At 39.4% G+C, this 15,962-nt stretch overlaps 1 protein-coding gene across 2 annotated transcripts in view; it reads left to right on the top strand.

Moving 5' to 3' along the window:
* Rtn1 (reticulon 1) overlaps positions 1-15,962 on the top strand; it is a 252,876-nt gene that overhangs the window by 181,974 nt on the left and 54,940 nt on the right. The gene's annotated exons all lie outside the window — the stretch shown is intronic.

Here is a 15,962-nt window from a genome sequence, read left to right as displayed (position 1 = left end):
CTGAGTGTAGAACAGTGATTAATAGAGGTTAGGGAGAGGGAGACAAGAGAGGCTGGGTTTGCTCAGTGCATGCTGTATGCAGGTATTAAAATACGCTGAATCCTGTTAATATGTAAAATTAATACCATTACTCAAAAAAATTAAAGACAGAAAGACTGGTAGAGATATAAATAGTGATTTTTGGAATAAATACAAAGAAACATATGAAGAAACTTTATAGTAAAAATAAAGAATGCCAAAGCATCATAAATAAATACAAACCTAATAAGCATAAGGTTTTAATATTCTATATTGTTGATTTCTTTGTCAGATTATTATTTCCCAAGTTTTCTTTACCATAAAATTAGTGTTTTTCTACTTAGATGCATTTATTTTATTGTAATTTGATTGTTTTCTGGCTTTTTATCCATTATTCACTACTCACAACCTTGCCCCTTTCTAGCTATTTCCAGATTATGTTTTTGCTGTAAGCATGAAATGTTTTGTGTATGCTTCCAAGGAAAAAAAAAGAGGATTCTGCTAATTTTTGTAAATCATACAGTGACTGACAGATGGCAAGACAAGAATAAGCAAACCTAGAGCTAGCCCTGGGTAGAGGACAGTATGGGCGACCAGCAGATGTCTGAGCAACCAAATCCCTGGTAAGTGAAGAAACTTGGAAATACAACCAAGCCTGGGTTTGGTGGAAATTGCAAACTGCAGACAGCCCACATCCTGAGTGTGGGAAGCTCCACCAACAAAGTTCCGGGAGATGTGTGGGGAGAGAGGACCAGGAAAGCAGAAAGCGGCAGCAGTAAACCCAGTTACTAAGGGGTTCTGGGGAGGAATCCTGGCGGAAGCCAAAGAGTTGTGCTGTTATCAGAGCTGAGATGAGAACAAGGCTTGCCCGGAGAGTGTACTAAGAAGCCACCCAAGGCTGCCAGGCTGTGCTCTTTCCTGAGAGCCTGGCCAAGACGGCAAGGGAAGCTGGACTCCAGCTCACTATTCACCAGGCCTCCCGCAGAGACAGCATTGCAGCCACCTGCCCGAGAAAGCTTATTCTAATTTTCCCTCCATATTGCTTATTTTTGTAATTGGGACATAATTCATGTACCAGAAGCCACACTTTTATGAAAGTGTACAAATCAGTAGCTTTTATATTGACAAAGTTATATAATCATCTACTTTCAAAACATTTTTCTAAACTAATTTCTAAAACTATAATTTCAAAACATTTTCATCATCCACCTAAAAAACTCTGTGAGCCAGGTGCAGCATGTGCATCTATAATCACAGCTCTGATAAGCTGAGGCAGGAGGAGCAGAAGCTTGAGCGCAGCTTGGGCATCTTAGCGACTTAGCAAGACCTTGTCTCAAAATAAAAAAGGACTGGGGTGTAACTCAGTGTGAAGTTTTGAGATTCAATCCCCCACACTACAGAAGCCAAAGGAGAAGGAGAAGTGCAAGGGGAAGGGGAAGAAGGACAGGAGGAAGCGCTAGTGTCCAAGTCACCCTTATCCACCCTCCAACCCAGTCCCTGGTCTGCTTTCTAGCTCTATAAACCCACCTCATCGAGACATTTTATATAAATGTAATCACACAAAAAGTAACCTTTGTGTCTGGTCTCTTTTATGTTAGTGTAAGGTTTTCAAGATTCATGCTTGTTGAAGCATATGCCCATATGTCTGCACTTAATTCCTTTTTATGGCTGAAGAATAATCATCATAGATAGAGCACTGCATTTTGTTTGTCTGTTCATTGATTGATGGATATTTTAGTTATTTCCATTTTTAAATGCAGTGAATATTGTTGCTATGAATATCTTTATACATGCTTTTGTGTGGGCATATGTTTTCCGTTCCCCTGGGTATAAATCTAGAAGTGAAAATGTTGGATATTTTACTTTTTAAGGAACTGCCACACTGTTCTCTAAAGTGGCTGTGCCATTTTATACTCCCACCAGTAATGTGTGAAGGTTCCAGTTGCTCTTCATCTTTGCCCATACTTGTTGTCTCCACCTTTTTGAACAGATACTCAGAATCAGTGTGAAGTGCTTTCTCATTGTAGTTTGATCTGCATTTACCTAATGATAGTCTTTTAATGTGAAGATTACTCATTTATATATCTTCCTTGGAGAAATATCCCTTTAAATACACTGTTTTTAATTGGTTTGTCATAATTTATAAGAGTTATTTGAATATTCTTGATACATGTCCTTTTTCATTATATGATGTATAAATATTTTCTCCCATTCTATGGATTGTCTTTTCACTTTCATGGTAATGTCCTTTGATGTACAAAAGTTTTTAATTGTGATGAAGTCCAATTTATGTTTTTCTTTTGTTTACTTGTTTGTACTTTTGGTGTCATATCTAAGAAATTTTGCTTAATCCAAAGTCATGAAGATTTATGCTTATGCTTTAAAAGTTTTTTACTTGTATCTTGTGCATTGTTTTTTTTATCCATTTTGAGTTAATATCTGTACATGATACTATGAAGGGGTTCCAACTTTGTTCTTTTGGATATCCAGTTGTCTCAGCACTATTGTTAAAATATTGAATATTTTGGTACACTTGTCAAAAATCAACTGACCATATATGGGAGGGTTTAATTCTTGACTCTCAGTTCTATTCCATTGATTTATATCTAGCATTATACCAGTTCTGTATTTTCTTGATCACCATAGCTTTGCAGTAAGTTTTGAAATCAGTATGTGTAAGGCCTACAACTTTGCTTTTTTTCCAAGATTGTTTTGTCTACCCTGGATTCTTTTCATCCCAATATTAATTTTAGGACCAGGCTTTCAATAAAATAAAGAATAGATGGAATTTTGGCAGGAATTGTGTTGAATCTAATGGATTAATTTGGGATAAGGTTGCCATCTTAACATTAAGTCTTTAAATCTATAGACAAAATAATCCCTCTATTTTATCAGGTCATTTTTCACTTTAGTATTTTGTAGTTTTCAGGGTATAAGTTTTGCACATCTGTCTTAGTCACTTTCTTATTTCTGAGATACCCAAAACCCACACTTAAGGGAGGAGAGATTTATTTTGGCTGATGGTTCATAGTTTCAGAAGTTTTAGTCCATATTCAGCTGGCTTAAACACAGAAATGGCATGGTGGAAGGAAAGGGGCTCACCTGTGGTGGCCAGGAAGGAGAGAGCAAAGAGAGGAGCTGGGGAGGGAGATAGACCCTTCCAGGTCACCCCCCTCAGTGACCACCTCCTTCAACTAGACTCCACCTCCCAGCAACAGGTCAGCTATATCACCCTCAAGATTCAGTCGTCTTCCAAAACCCTGCCCCTGGGTGCCTGAGGCCTTTGAGGAACATTCTCAACATAAGCCATAACAACCTCTTTTCTTAGATCTATTCATGAGTATTTTATTCTTTCTATGCTATTGTAAGTGGAATTGTTTCCCTAAATCATTTTTTGGCTTGTTCATTGCTAGGATATAGAAATATAGTTGATTTTTGTTTATTGATCTTTTTCCTGCAAGCTGCTTATTTACTGGACTTACTCCCAGTAAATTGTTTCATGTGGGTTTCTTATAATTATATCTACATGCAAGATCACTTTGTCAGCAGAGATAGTTTTACATCTCCATTTCCAGTGTGAATGGCTATTAGTTTTCCTTATTGCTCTACCTAGAACCTCTAGTACAGAAGTGAATAAAATTTTTGAAAACAGATAATCTTTGTCTTTTCCCAGATCTTAGGGGAAAAGCTTTCTTTTCATTTCATTTTTTTTTTACTGTGACATCAGTTTTATTTTTTTAATTGTTTATTTTATTTATTTATTTATACTTTTATTTATTTATTTGTACATGTTTCCAGTTCATGTACTTTGCAGTCATCTTAGGGAATGGTTACATGTATATACTAAGGCTTGTTTATTTCTTTTTTTAAATTCCCTTCCCCAACCTCCCCATCCCTGCCACCTCATCCAGTTCCCCATCCTCTTCTTCATACTTGTTGACATTGTTTGTCTTAGCTCGTGTTGTGGTATAGAAGTTCACATTACTTGGGGTTATTAGGTTCTTGCACATGGCACATCTTTTTTCCTGTCATTTCCCCTTCCCCTCCTTCTCACTCCTCACCATTATTCCCTTAGCTCACTTCTCTATTGCAAGAGATCTGTCCCTGTGTCCCTTTCTATCCATCCTTTATCATTTTCTGTTTGTACTTTGCCTCGCTCATATGAAAGATACCATACAGCATTTAAGCTTGTGTCTGGTTTACTTCACTCAACATTATATTTTCCAGGTGCATCCATTTTCTTACAGATGTCTCAATTAATCATTCTTCATAGCTGCATAGTATTCCATTATATATAGATACCACATTTTCTCTTTTTTTTTGGTACTGGGGATCGACCTCAGGACCTTGCGCTTGCGAGGCAGGCGCCAGAACCACTGAGCTAAATCCCCAGCCCAATACCACATTTTCTTTATGCAGTCATCTGTTGATGGGTATATAGGCTGCTTCCAGGATATAACTATTATGAATTTTGCTGCTATAAACATAGATATGCATGTATCACTGTAGTATGATGACTTAAGCTCTTTCAGGAAGATAACTTAGTGAGGGGGATAAGTGGGTCATATAGAATCTCCATAATGGTTGTACTAGTTTTCATCTCCACAATAATGCAGAAGGGTTCCTTTTCACTACAGCTATCCTGGCATTTGTCATTGTTTTATTTCTTAATGATAGATATTCTTTCTAGAATAAAATGGGATCTTAGCATTGTTTTAATTTGTATTTCTCTAATGGCCAGAGATGTTGAATGTTTTTTCATATTGTTGCAGAATTTTATGATACTGGAGAGACCAATAGGAAACACAAGAGGATTTATTTTTAGATGTACACTGGCTCAACAGACTCCTATCCAAAGGCTGAGTCCAGAACAAAGGAAAGGCTCCAGTTTTATACATGTTGTCAAAGGATGTGAAACTTGTGGACAGAAGCAGAACAAAGGCAATTAGTCAAGCTTGTGACAGTTTTGTAACATCATATCTTGGTGACTTTGGTTGGGTAAAAACAGGATCTTCTGAGATCAGAAGATTGTGGAACATTACTTACATGGACAAAGTTACTAATTTTATTTGTAATAGAACAAAGAACAACAGCCATGGGGGGTGGGAATCTAAAGGGAAATTTGCTTAGGTTGGGGAAACTTGTTTTTTCTTTTTTTGCAAGTCCTGCTTCATTTCTCTCTTTGACACTTTCTACAAATGAGTTTTAATAGAGAGCATCATTATCATTATCATTTACCCTGTTAGGGGTGGATGGCTCCCTACTGGGCAGAGGGAGAATTATAACAAGGAAAGGAGACTTATGCTGTTGTTGTAACTCTCTTTTGATCCTCACACTTTGGCTGTGTAGAATTTGGTCAGCTTCCAGAGTGACCAGAGAACGTCTGCTCTTTCCTCAGGCTTCAGCTGTGCATAGACTAGGCACCTCTTGGGGTGACTAGAGCAATGCTGCCATTCCCAGTAGTGACTCAGTAGCACCATAGGATCAGCTGGCTCAGGTGGTCTGGAAACTGTTGGCTGATCTACTTGTCTTGGCCTGACAGTTTTAGCTGGCTCTGATGGATCCAAGGCACAGTACTTGGAACTTTAACAGAAGTGGGAGAGGACAACATTTATAGTATAAGCCCCGTCCCATATGGGTCTCAGGTGGTTGGATTCCATTTCTTGACCCAAACAAAGTCCTTGGGTTTGAAAGGGTGTATTGAGTCTGTTAGGCTTATGGGCATTTTCTCATGTATTCAGTTGTGGGTACCTTGCATGGCTATTCTTAATGCCTGCATCTGCCTTCTTAGGGTTAATTCTCCTACCTGCAGAGATCATCCTTAATTTGACCTATGATTGAGGGTGGCCAACTGAACAAGATCTCATAAGGGGAATACCAAGTTTGTTCAGTGGGGGAGCACCTGACTCATTGTTGAGGACCAGGGGAAGGACTTCATCTCATCTCGGGTGAGTTTCTTGACAATATTTTTTCAACAATTGTTTGAATGTCTGGTTTATGTGTTCCACCTTTCTCAAACTCTGTGCTTGATAGGCTGTGTTTAGTTTCCATAATATTTTTAACATCCATGTGAGTCCCTGGACTATCTTGGCTATGAATCCCAGTTTATTGCCTGACTCCAAGGTCAGGGGTAGTCTGGATCTTGGGATGATATCTCTTAACAGTACCTTTGACACCTCTTGTGTCTTTTCTGTTCAGGTGGGGAAGGCCTCAACTCACCCTAAGAAGGGCCAGATAAGCACCAACATATAGCAATAGCCTCTCACTCCAGGCAGTTTAGTGACGTCCATAAGCAAGTCTTCACAAAGGGCAGCACCCATTTCTTTAATACCTAGGGGCTGGGTGGGCCCTTGTCTCAGGTTGTTTTGAGCACAAGTTAGGCATTGCTGAAAAACAGCTTGGGTGATGGCATTGAGCTATGGCACATAGAAATGATGGCCTACTGATGTCTGTAAGTGCTGTTTTTTCCATGTGAAACCCTTGATGGAATTGTTTTACACACTTCACACTGAGTACTTCAGAGATGGATAGTCTTTTATTAGAGAACTTTTATCATTCTCTGTTTATATATTTTTCAGATTCCCAGGCAAACCAGGCTTTTTTTTAAAATCTGAGAAGTACTTTGGGGTCTCTGGAAGAGATGGATCTGGGATGAGGGCATGGCCAAGGTCCTTCTTTTGGATTGTGGGGTTGTCATAGCAGCCCGTTTTGCTTCTCTGTCCACCTTTTGGTTTCCTCTGGCTTCTAACATTCCAGTCCTTTGATGTCCCCTACAGTGTGTAACAGCCACCTTTTGAGGGCACCAGACAGCATCTAAGAGTTGTAAAATTTTTTCGTTGTACTTTATCTCTTTTCCCCCAACCATTAAGAGCCCTCTGTCCTTATATATAGCTCCATGTACATGTAGTGTAGCAAAGGCATACTTGGAATTGGTGTAGATGTTGGGCTTTTTCTATTTTTCCAGCAAAAGGGCCCTTGTCAAAGTTATCAACTCTGCCTTTTGGGCCAAGGTCCCAGTAGATGGGCTGAACTTCACCATAGAGTCCAGCATCATCACTGCATACCCTGCCTGTTGGACCCCCTTCTGGTCTGAAACTGCTTCCATCTGTGAAATATTTAACATCTGGATCTCCAAGGGAGCAATATATGAGATTTTTCTGGCTCAAGAATACTTTGTCCACCCTTACCACACAGTTGTGAAGGGGGAGGAGGAGTTCCCAGTTCAACTGGTAGCAAAGTAGCCAGGTTATGAGTGTTTACTATCTCTAGAGTTATGTGGGGACTTTTGCATAGGAACCTTTAATACTCATCCTCCAGTTTGATAATCAGTGGTGTCCTCTCTGGCCTATTAAAGTTATAACTGAGTATGGTACTCAAATGGTCAGTTGTTCCAAAGTCAGCATCAGCAGAGCAGTGGCCGCAAGTGCCCTAAGCATGGAGGCCATCTGAGGGCCACAAAGTCTAATTGTTTTGACAAATATGCCACCAAGCAGTGCCGGAATCCCATGGCCTGAATTAGGACTCCTATGGCCATTTCTTCCACTTGTGGACATACACAAAGAAAGGCTTTGTTATATCTGGCAACCCTAAAGTGAGGGGCTGAGTCTCAGCTTCTTTCATTTGTTTAAATGTCCTTTTATGGTCAGTTTCCCAGAAGAGGGGTTCTCTCCCCCATGCCCCCTTTATAGCTTCATATAGGGGCTTAGGCATATGTGAAAATTTTGGGATCCAGATATGACAGATCCTGCTTCCTCCCAAACTCTCTTACTTGGTGGTGGGAGGTTGGGATTGGGAGGCCACAGAGTTTGTTTCCATTCAATGCCCAGTTGACATTTCCCTTATATTACTATGAAGCCTAAATATCTGACTTTTTGTTGGAAAATCTGCATCTTTTTCTTGGACACCTTATGTCCATCCTTCTAAAGTAGATGAAGTAGTTCTTTAGTTCTTTGATAGCAGTCCTTGTGAGTTGGGGCTACCAAGAGGAGGTCATCTACATACTGCAGTAAGGCACAATTGTCCCCTGTTGTGATGAAGCATTTAAGGCCGATAGCTAGTGCCTCTCAAAAGATCATAGGAATCCCTGGGGAAGCCTAGTCCAGGTGAGATGTTCCTTTATGCTCATGACAGGATCCTACCATTTAAATGCAAAGATGGGCTGCCTGACTGGTGCAAGGCAGAGACAGAAAAGGCATTAACTCCAAGCAAGTAAACCAGGCAGCACTTGCTGGAATGAGTCCCATCAGTGTGTATGGATTTGGATTTGGTACTGTTGGGTGAATGGTCTCAGTAGCCTGATTCACAGCATGCAAGTCCTATACTAGCCTATATTTATTAGTTCGTGGTTTATGTACTGGAAAAAGCAGAGTGTTCCAGGTTGGCTGACATTAGGCTAAGATTCTATGTTCTAAGAGTCATTTTAAATGTCCTTTAATGCCTTGTATGGCTTCCCAGGGGAGGAGGTATTGGGTGACTCATAGTGGAGTTGACCCCAGCTTTAGTTCCATTATGACTGGTGCTTGATTTACAGCTAGCCCTGGTGGGGTATCTTCTGCCCATACCCAGAGAACCTTATGTGCCAGCGCATGTAGCTCATCTATTCCTGGCTTTTCCAACCCATCTGAATACAGTCTCTATTCTTCAGCTTGAGGATGGTAGAGGTTAATACCATGGCTCCTGGATGGGTTAGACTTAGATTCATATTTCCCTATGGTCCAGAAGCAACTTTTGCCTGTAATTTCTGGAGCAAGTCTCTCCCTAGCAAGGAAATTGGGCACTTTGGAAAATACAAAAATTTATGTTGGATCTCTCATCCCCTTATAACACTTTTTAGGCTGGCAAAATGGCTTTTTTTCTGGAACCACAGTGGCTCCAACAATTGTCACATGTTTTTTGGGTAACAACCCAATGGATTTTATCACTACCAAGTGTTCAGCCCCACTATTTACCATAAAGTCCATCAGTTGGCCTCCTACTTTCATTTTGACCATGGGTTCCTGGCGACCTAAAGGGAAGGAGCTCAGTCTTGCCTATTCTTTTTTTCTAATTTATATATTAATTGGTACATTTTAGGTATACAGTACATTTATATTTATCATTAGGTGTTTGTACCTGAACATGATGTATCTTAGTTCTTATACTTTTCCCCATTTCCTATGCGCCTTTCACCCCCACCACCCTTCCCTATTTACATAGATTTTGTTTCCTTTTTTTTTTTTCCATAATTTTTCCTTTCCTTCCTTCCCCTTCCCCCTCCCCTCCCGCCACCCCTCCACCTTTGGACCTTTTCCTATTTCAAATTATCAATTATTTGTTTTAATCATTTTCATCCTTATTTACACTTTCAGTTTCTCACACTAGAGATACTATTTGGTATTTACACATGTGTGTCCTATTTATTTCACTTAAGAGTATGGCCTCAATATGCATGACTCTAGTCTCTCATTCTTTATGGCTGAGTAGTACTCCATTTTATAAAAAAAAACCCCACATCTTCTTTATCCATTTTCCAGTTGATGGGCATTTGGACTGTTTCCAATCCTTAGCTATTAAAAATTGTGCCACTATAAACATAGATGCACATATATCGCTGTAGTATGATTCTTTTAATTCTTTGGGGAAGATACCCAGTAGGGAAATAGCTGGGTCAAATAGGACCTCCAGTCCTAGTTCTTTGAGGTATATCCATGCGGATTTCCACAGTGGTGGCACCAGTCTACACTCCCACCAACAATGGAGAAGGGTTCTTTTCTCTCCACACCCCTACCAGCATTTGTTATTGGTTGATTTCTTGATAGCAGCCATTCTTTGTGGAGTGAGGTGGAATCTCAGTGTTGTTTTCATCTACATCTCTCGAATGAGCAGTGATGTTGAAAATTTTTTCATATATTTATTTGCTGTTTTTACTTCTTTGAGAAATGTCTGTTCATTTCAGATGCCCATTTTTGAATTATTGGGTCTTTGAATTTGGGGGGTCTGATTTTTTTCAATTCTTTATATATTTTAGAGAGTAGTCCTTTGTCTGAGGTACAGCTGCTAAAAATTTCTTCCCATATTGTAGGTTGTCTCTTAGCTCTGTTGGTAGTTTCTCTTGCAGTGCAGAAGCTTTTTAATAAGATGAAGTCCCACTTGTTGATTCTTTGTGCTAGTTCTCATGCTACTGAAGTTTTGTTCATAAAGTCTTTTCCTATGCCAATGTCATTGAGAGTTCTGCCTAACTTATCTTCCAAAAAGTTTACTGTTTCTGTCTTGATATTTAGGTCTTTAATCCACTTTGATCTTAGTTTAGTGCATGGTGATAGGTATGCGTCTACTTTTAATCTTTGGCAGGTTGAAATCCAGTTTTTCCAACACCATTTATTGAACAGGCTGTCTTTCCTCCAATGAGGGTGATTGGCTCCTTTGTCAAAGATGAGGTGGCTGAGTATGTCTGGAGTTGTTTCTGCATCTTCTAATCTATTCCACTGATCCTTGGGTCTGTTTCTTTGCCAGTACCATGCTATTTTATCACAGTAGCTTTGTAGTATAGTTTCAGATTGGGGATTGTGATACCCCCAGCCATGTCTCTGTTGCCCAGAATTGCTTCTGCTATTCTAGGTTTCTTCTGCCACCAAATGAATTTTTGGATCGTTTTCTCTAGTTCTGTGAAGTATATTGTTGGAATTTCAATTGGTATTTCATTAAATCTATGTAGTAGTTTTGGAAGTATGGCCATTTTCACTATATTGATTCTTCCTAACCAGGAACAAGGAATATCTTTCCATTTTCTTATATCCTCTTTGATCTCCTTCTTCAGAGTGCAATAGTTTTCAGTGTAGAGGTCTTTTGCTTCCTTTGTTAGGTTAATTCCTAGATATTTCATTTTTGTAGATGCTATTGTAAAAGGAATTATTTCCCAAATTTCTCTCTCAATGGGTCTGCTATTTGCATATAAGAAGGCTGCTGTCTTTTGAGTGTTGACTTTATATCCAGCTACTCTACTGAATCTGTCAATTAGGTCTAGAAGGCTTTTAACAGAGTTTTTTGGGTCTTCTGTGTAAAGTACCATATCATCAGAAAATAATGACAGTTTCACTTCTTCCTTTCCTATCTTTATTCCTTTTATTTCTTTCTCTTGTCTAATTGCTATGGCTAATATTTCCTGAACAGTATTGAACAGGAGTGGTGATAGTGGGCATCCTTGTCTTGTTCCTTATTTTAGCATGAAAGTTTTCAGTTTTTGACCATTTAGTATGATGTTGGCTGTGGTTTTTCATAGATAGCCTTAATCAGGTGGAGATAAAGACCTTCTATTCCAATTTTCTGTAGGGTTTTCATCATGAATGGGTGTTGGATTTTGTCGAATGCTTTTTCTACATCTATTGAGATGATCATATGGTTTTTGTCCTTGACTCTGTTAATATAGTGTACTACATTTATTGATTTACGGATGTTGAACCATCCTTGCATCCCTGGGATAAATCTGACTTGGTCAGGGTGTATGATCTTCTTGATGACCCTCTGTATTCTGTTTGCCAGTATCTTGTTGAGGATTTTTGCATCTATGTTCATTAGGGAGATTGGTCTGCAGTTCTCTTTTTGGGTTGGGTCTTTCCCTGGTTTTGGAATCAAAGTAACACTTGGTTACAGGAATGAATTTGGAAGCCTTGCTTCCCTTTCAATTTCCTTGATGAGTTTAAAGAGTAATGGCCATAGTTCTTCTTTAAATGTCTTGTAGAATTCAGCAGTGAAGCCATCAAGACCTGGGCTTTTCTTTGTTGGTAAATTTTTTATTACATTTTCAATTTCACTCATTGATATTGGGGTGTTTAGAATTTCTATATCTTCTTCATTTAACTTTGGCAATTCGTATGTATCTAGGAGTCTGTCCATATCTTCTGTGTTTTCCATTTTATTAGAGTACAGTTTCTCAAAGTAGGTATTGACGATCCTCTGAATGTCTGCTGGATCTGTTGTGACTTCACCTTTTTCATTCTTAATTGCATGGATTTGAGCCTTTTCTTTCCTTTTTTTGATAAGGTTGGCTAAAGGTTTATCAATTTTATTTATTCTTTCAAAAAACCAGGTCTTTGATTCATTGATTTTTTTGTATCTTTCTCTTAGTCTCCATTGCATTGATCTCTGCTCTGATCTTTATAATTTCCTTTCTTGTATGAGTTTTGGGTTTGTTATGCTTTTCTTTTTCTAGGAGCTTGAGGTTCTGCATTAGGTTATTCAGCTGAGTTCGCTCTATTGTCTTAATATGGGCATTCACTGCTATGAATTTCCTGCATAGAACTGCTTTCATTGTGTCCCACAGCTTCCTGTATGTTGTACTGGCATTATCATTTACTTGTAGAAACTGTATAATTTCTTCTTTAATTTCCTCCGTGACCCATTGGTTGTTCAGGAGAGTGTTATTCAGTTTCCATGTGTTTGTGGGTGTTCTGCAGTTTCTTATGTTATTGATCTCCAATTTTATTGCACTGTGGTCTGATAATATACAGGGGATAACTTCAGTTCTTTTACATTTACTTAGATTTGCCCTATGAGCTCGCATGTGATCTATTTTGGAGAATGACCCGTGTGCAGCTGAAAAGAATGTGTATTCTGATTTTGTGGGGTGGAACACTCTATAAACATCTCTTAAATTCATTTGTTCAATAGCTTGGTTCAGTTCCAGAATTTCATTGTTAGTTTTTTTCCTAGATGATCTGTCTATTTGTGATAGAGGGATGTTGAGGTCCCCCACTACAATTGTGTTAGTGCTTATTTGGTTTTTCAGGTCCATTAATATTTGTTTTGTATAGTTGGATGCATTCATATTTGGTGCATAAATATTTAGGATTGTCATCTCTTCCTCTTGGATTGTTCCCTTCACAAGGATGTAGTGACCATCTTTGTCTCTCTTAATTAGTTTTGGTTTGAAATCTACTTTGTCTGCAAATAAGATTTCTATCCCTGCTTTTTTCTGGGATCCTGTCGCATGGAGAACTGTTTTCCATCCTTTTACTTTCAGTCTATGAATTTCCTTTTGAGTTAGGTGTGTTTCTTGTCTTGTCTATTCTTCATAAATTTCAGTTCCTGCCAGTCCAATGAGGTCAGTGTCTGGCTCCTTTTTGGGAGTGGTAGCCTTTAGCAGGCAATTTTCCCAATTTGTAATTGTCATTATCTCTTTTATCATTTTCTGGGCATTTGTTTTTCTAGTGCCCTCTTTTCTTGCACTGGGCACATGGATCCCATACTAGCTTTGATCAATCTTCAGGTCCTAGCCTGGTCTGGCTCTTTCCCCAACCACATCCACACTTCCACCCTTTGGGGATTTTTGTTGTTTTTCCTGTGAGCACTGCTACCAACAGATCTGTCTTCTTTTTGAACCTCTGGTCAGCTTCTTGTTTGGCCTCCTGGTCAAATTTAACATACACTTTGCTGGCCACCTCTAAAAGCTGGGTCACATTCATGACAGCAAAGCCCTCTAGCTTCTATAGCTTTTGCCTGATGTCTCCCTGAGCCTGTCCCACTAAGGCTGTGTTTACCATGTGCTGATTCTTAGTGGCTTCTTCACAGAGCCTTTCAAAAAACTGGCTAGGACTTTTATCAGTTCCTTGGAGTATTTCTGAGATCTTTTCCATATTTATTGTTTTTTTTCTCACCTGCCTTTAAGCCTTGTAAGAGAGCTTCTCTGTACCTGTGCAAGTGCTACATTGTTGGGGTCTCATTGAGGGTCTACCTCAGGGAATTGGTCCTGAGAATATGTTTGAACATTTATCACACCTGCTAGGGAATTGTTTTCCAACAAGTGGGGGGCTGCTTGAGTCACTCTTCAGTGCTTCTCAGTGTTAACAGGATCAGGAAAAGTGGTTTTAGTTTGACCAAGTTGGACTATGGGTCTGGAAGATGGATTGCATCAAATCTATAAAGGGCCAGGGCTTCTTCATATAGGACAGAGTATGGTGTTTTCCAGTTAAGGAGGTCAGTGGTTAAGAAGGGCTGATAGATAAAGCTCCATTTCCCTTCTTGGATTTGGCCATCTATATCATTATAAATGGGCCTCCAGCCAGGGATTTAGCTCAGTGGTTCCACTGCCTGCCTCACAAGTGCAAGGTCCTGAATTCCTTCCCTGGTACCAAAATAAATAAATAAAATAAATGGGCCTCCTACTTTCCCTAAGGAACATCTGTAAGGCCCTCATGTGACCCAATCAGAGATGGCTTGTTCAATCACTCTGGCCTTCCCCATTTTCCTCCAGGGGCAATGGTTCTGACTTCACCCTCTGGAATGATGCCTGAGACTCACAGTTGTTTGATCCTGTTTCCCCATAGGGTGGCATCAATAAAGGGGAATGGATTAATATGTAAGTGGAGGTGTTTCCACCTACCCTGGCAGCTCTTGCAGCATTGGTTTTTCTTGCTCTTTTTGTTGTCATTTCTCTGCCTCTGAAGTTACTGGCAGGGTTGATTCTTCTTTCCTTTTTGTTTTAGCCTCAGCCCAGGCCACAAGTGTTTTGTAGTATACCACTAGACAGGGTTGTAACCATGTGAGTCAAGTTTGGACTATATTCAGCCATGAATCAATGTAAGAAAATTGATATGAGTGCCCTGGCTCTCCTTCATCTCTGGTTACTATGAGATGTACTCATCCAATTGTTCCCCTACCTACTGTCCCCTCAGCCAGGCATCCCACATCAAAGGAGGGCCAAGCAACTTCACAAAGAGTTCTTTGTATATCACATCTAAGTAGCAATAAGATCTTTATTTAATCAAAGCCAATGGGTGGTTATAGTTTTTCTTGGGTGTTAAAAGGCAAGTCAAATGGAAAGGAGAGTTGAGACCTGGGAAGGAGTGACTGATAGAATCAGGGTCATAGCTCCCCTAGTCTTTTTGAGTAACAAGGAGTTTTTAGAAGGAGCATCCTGGGCTCCACCAATCCAACAAGCAAGAATACACTTTTTGATGAAGTACTCTACAAGCTTTTCTTTGAAATACATGAGCTTTCCAGTTTTGCCATTATCTGTCTTTTATCTTTCTAAGAGAGTGAAGCTTCTATCATAAAAAAAACCCTCTCATATCAAAAGTATAACTATTGTACTTATGCCCTTTCTTATATATTTTTCTCCATCCTGCTTACTATAAACTTTATAACAAACTTGGCTGCAGGTTCTTTGATTTTAAAGTGTCCTTCTCTCCTTTTTTTCTCTTTTTTCGCCTTTGGTCTCAGATTGTTTATTTTAAATTTGACTGGCTGCCAACAGACTTATAGGTAGCCTTGAATTGGTGTTCCTATCTTAAGCCATCAGAGAACAAGTTAACCCTGTAGTTATAGTTTAAGAATTTACAATGCACAAGAAATGTTTTAAGCATATCAGTTGAACAACAATTCCAACTTAAATTGGAAGGCAACACGAATTTATCAGTTAGCTAAGATTTATAACCTGATTTTCCCCAGTCCAGGGGAACTTTCCTCAAGGGAAAGAAGAAGAATTGAGCCCCCTTTGGTCACCTTTTTGATCTTTGAGAAAATAGAAGTTTCTGAACATCTTTTTGGCAGCTTTTAAAATTTTTTAACCAAGGAAAGATTGATCTTTAGCATATATTCCAATGGAGTGGGTTTTAATGCTTCCCCTCTCATATCTTCCCTATTACAGAGTGAATCACTCTCTCAATTACTTTTGCTTTGGACTAATTAGACCATCCCCCTCCTAGGAGTTTTCAGGCACCACTTAGCAATCAGAAGCCCATCTTGTATCCCACAACTTAGTTTCCATTTGTGGGGCACCTCCATAAGCCTTATGCAGACTGACACTAGTCCTGTTGGTCCCTAACTTGCCCAAGGCACATAGTCCATGCTAAGAGACCTGCAGCTCCACACAGTTCACTCTGCTCATTCACACACAATCATATATATCCCCCACATTCTTTATGAGCCACTCTCACTATGGGCCACTCCTGTGTTTCCAGCTTGGAGTC

Source organism: Heterocephalus glaber, unplaced genomic scaffold (genome assembly GCF_053883595.1).
Source record: "Heterocephalus glaber isolate CG9 unplaced genomic scaffold, H.glaber_assembly_v1.0 deba00001608, whole genome shotgun sequence".
In the NCBI taxonomy this organism is placed as follows: domain Eukaryota; kingdom Metazoa; phylum Chordata; class Mammalia; order Rodentia; family Bathyergidae; genus Heterocephalus; species Heterocephalus glaber.
The sequence above is the reverse complement of the archived record's forward strand: the minus strand, read 5'-3'. Positions and strand labels throughout refer to the sequence as shown.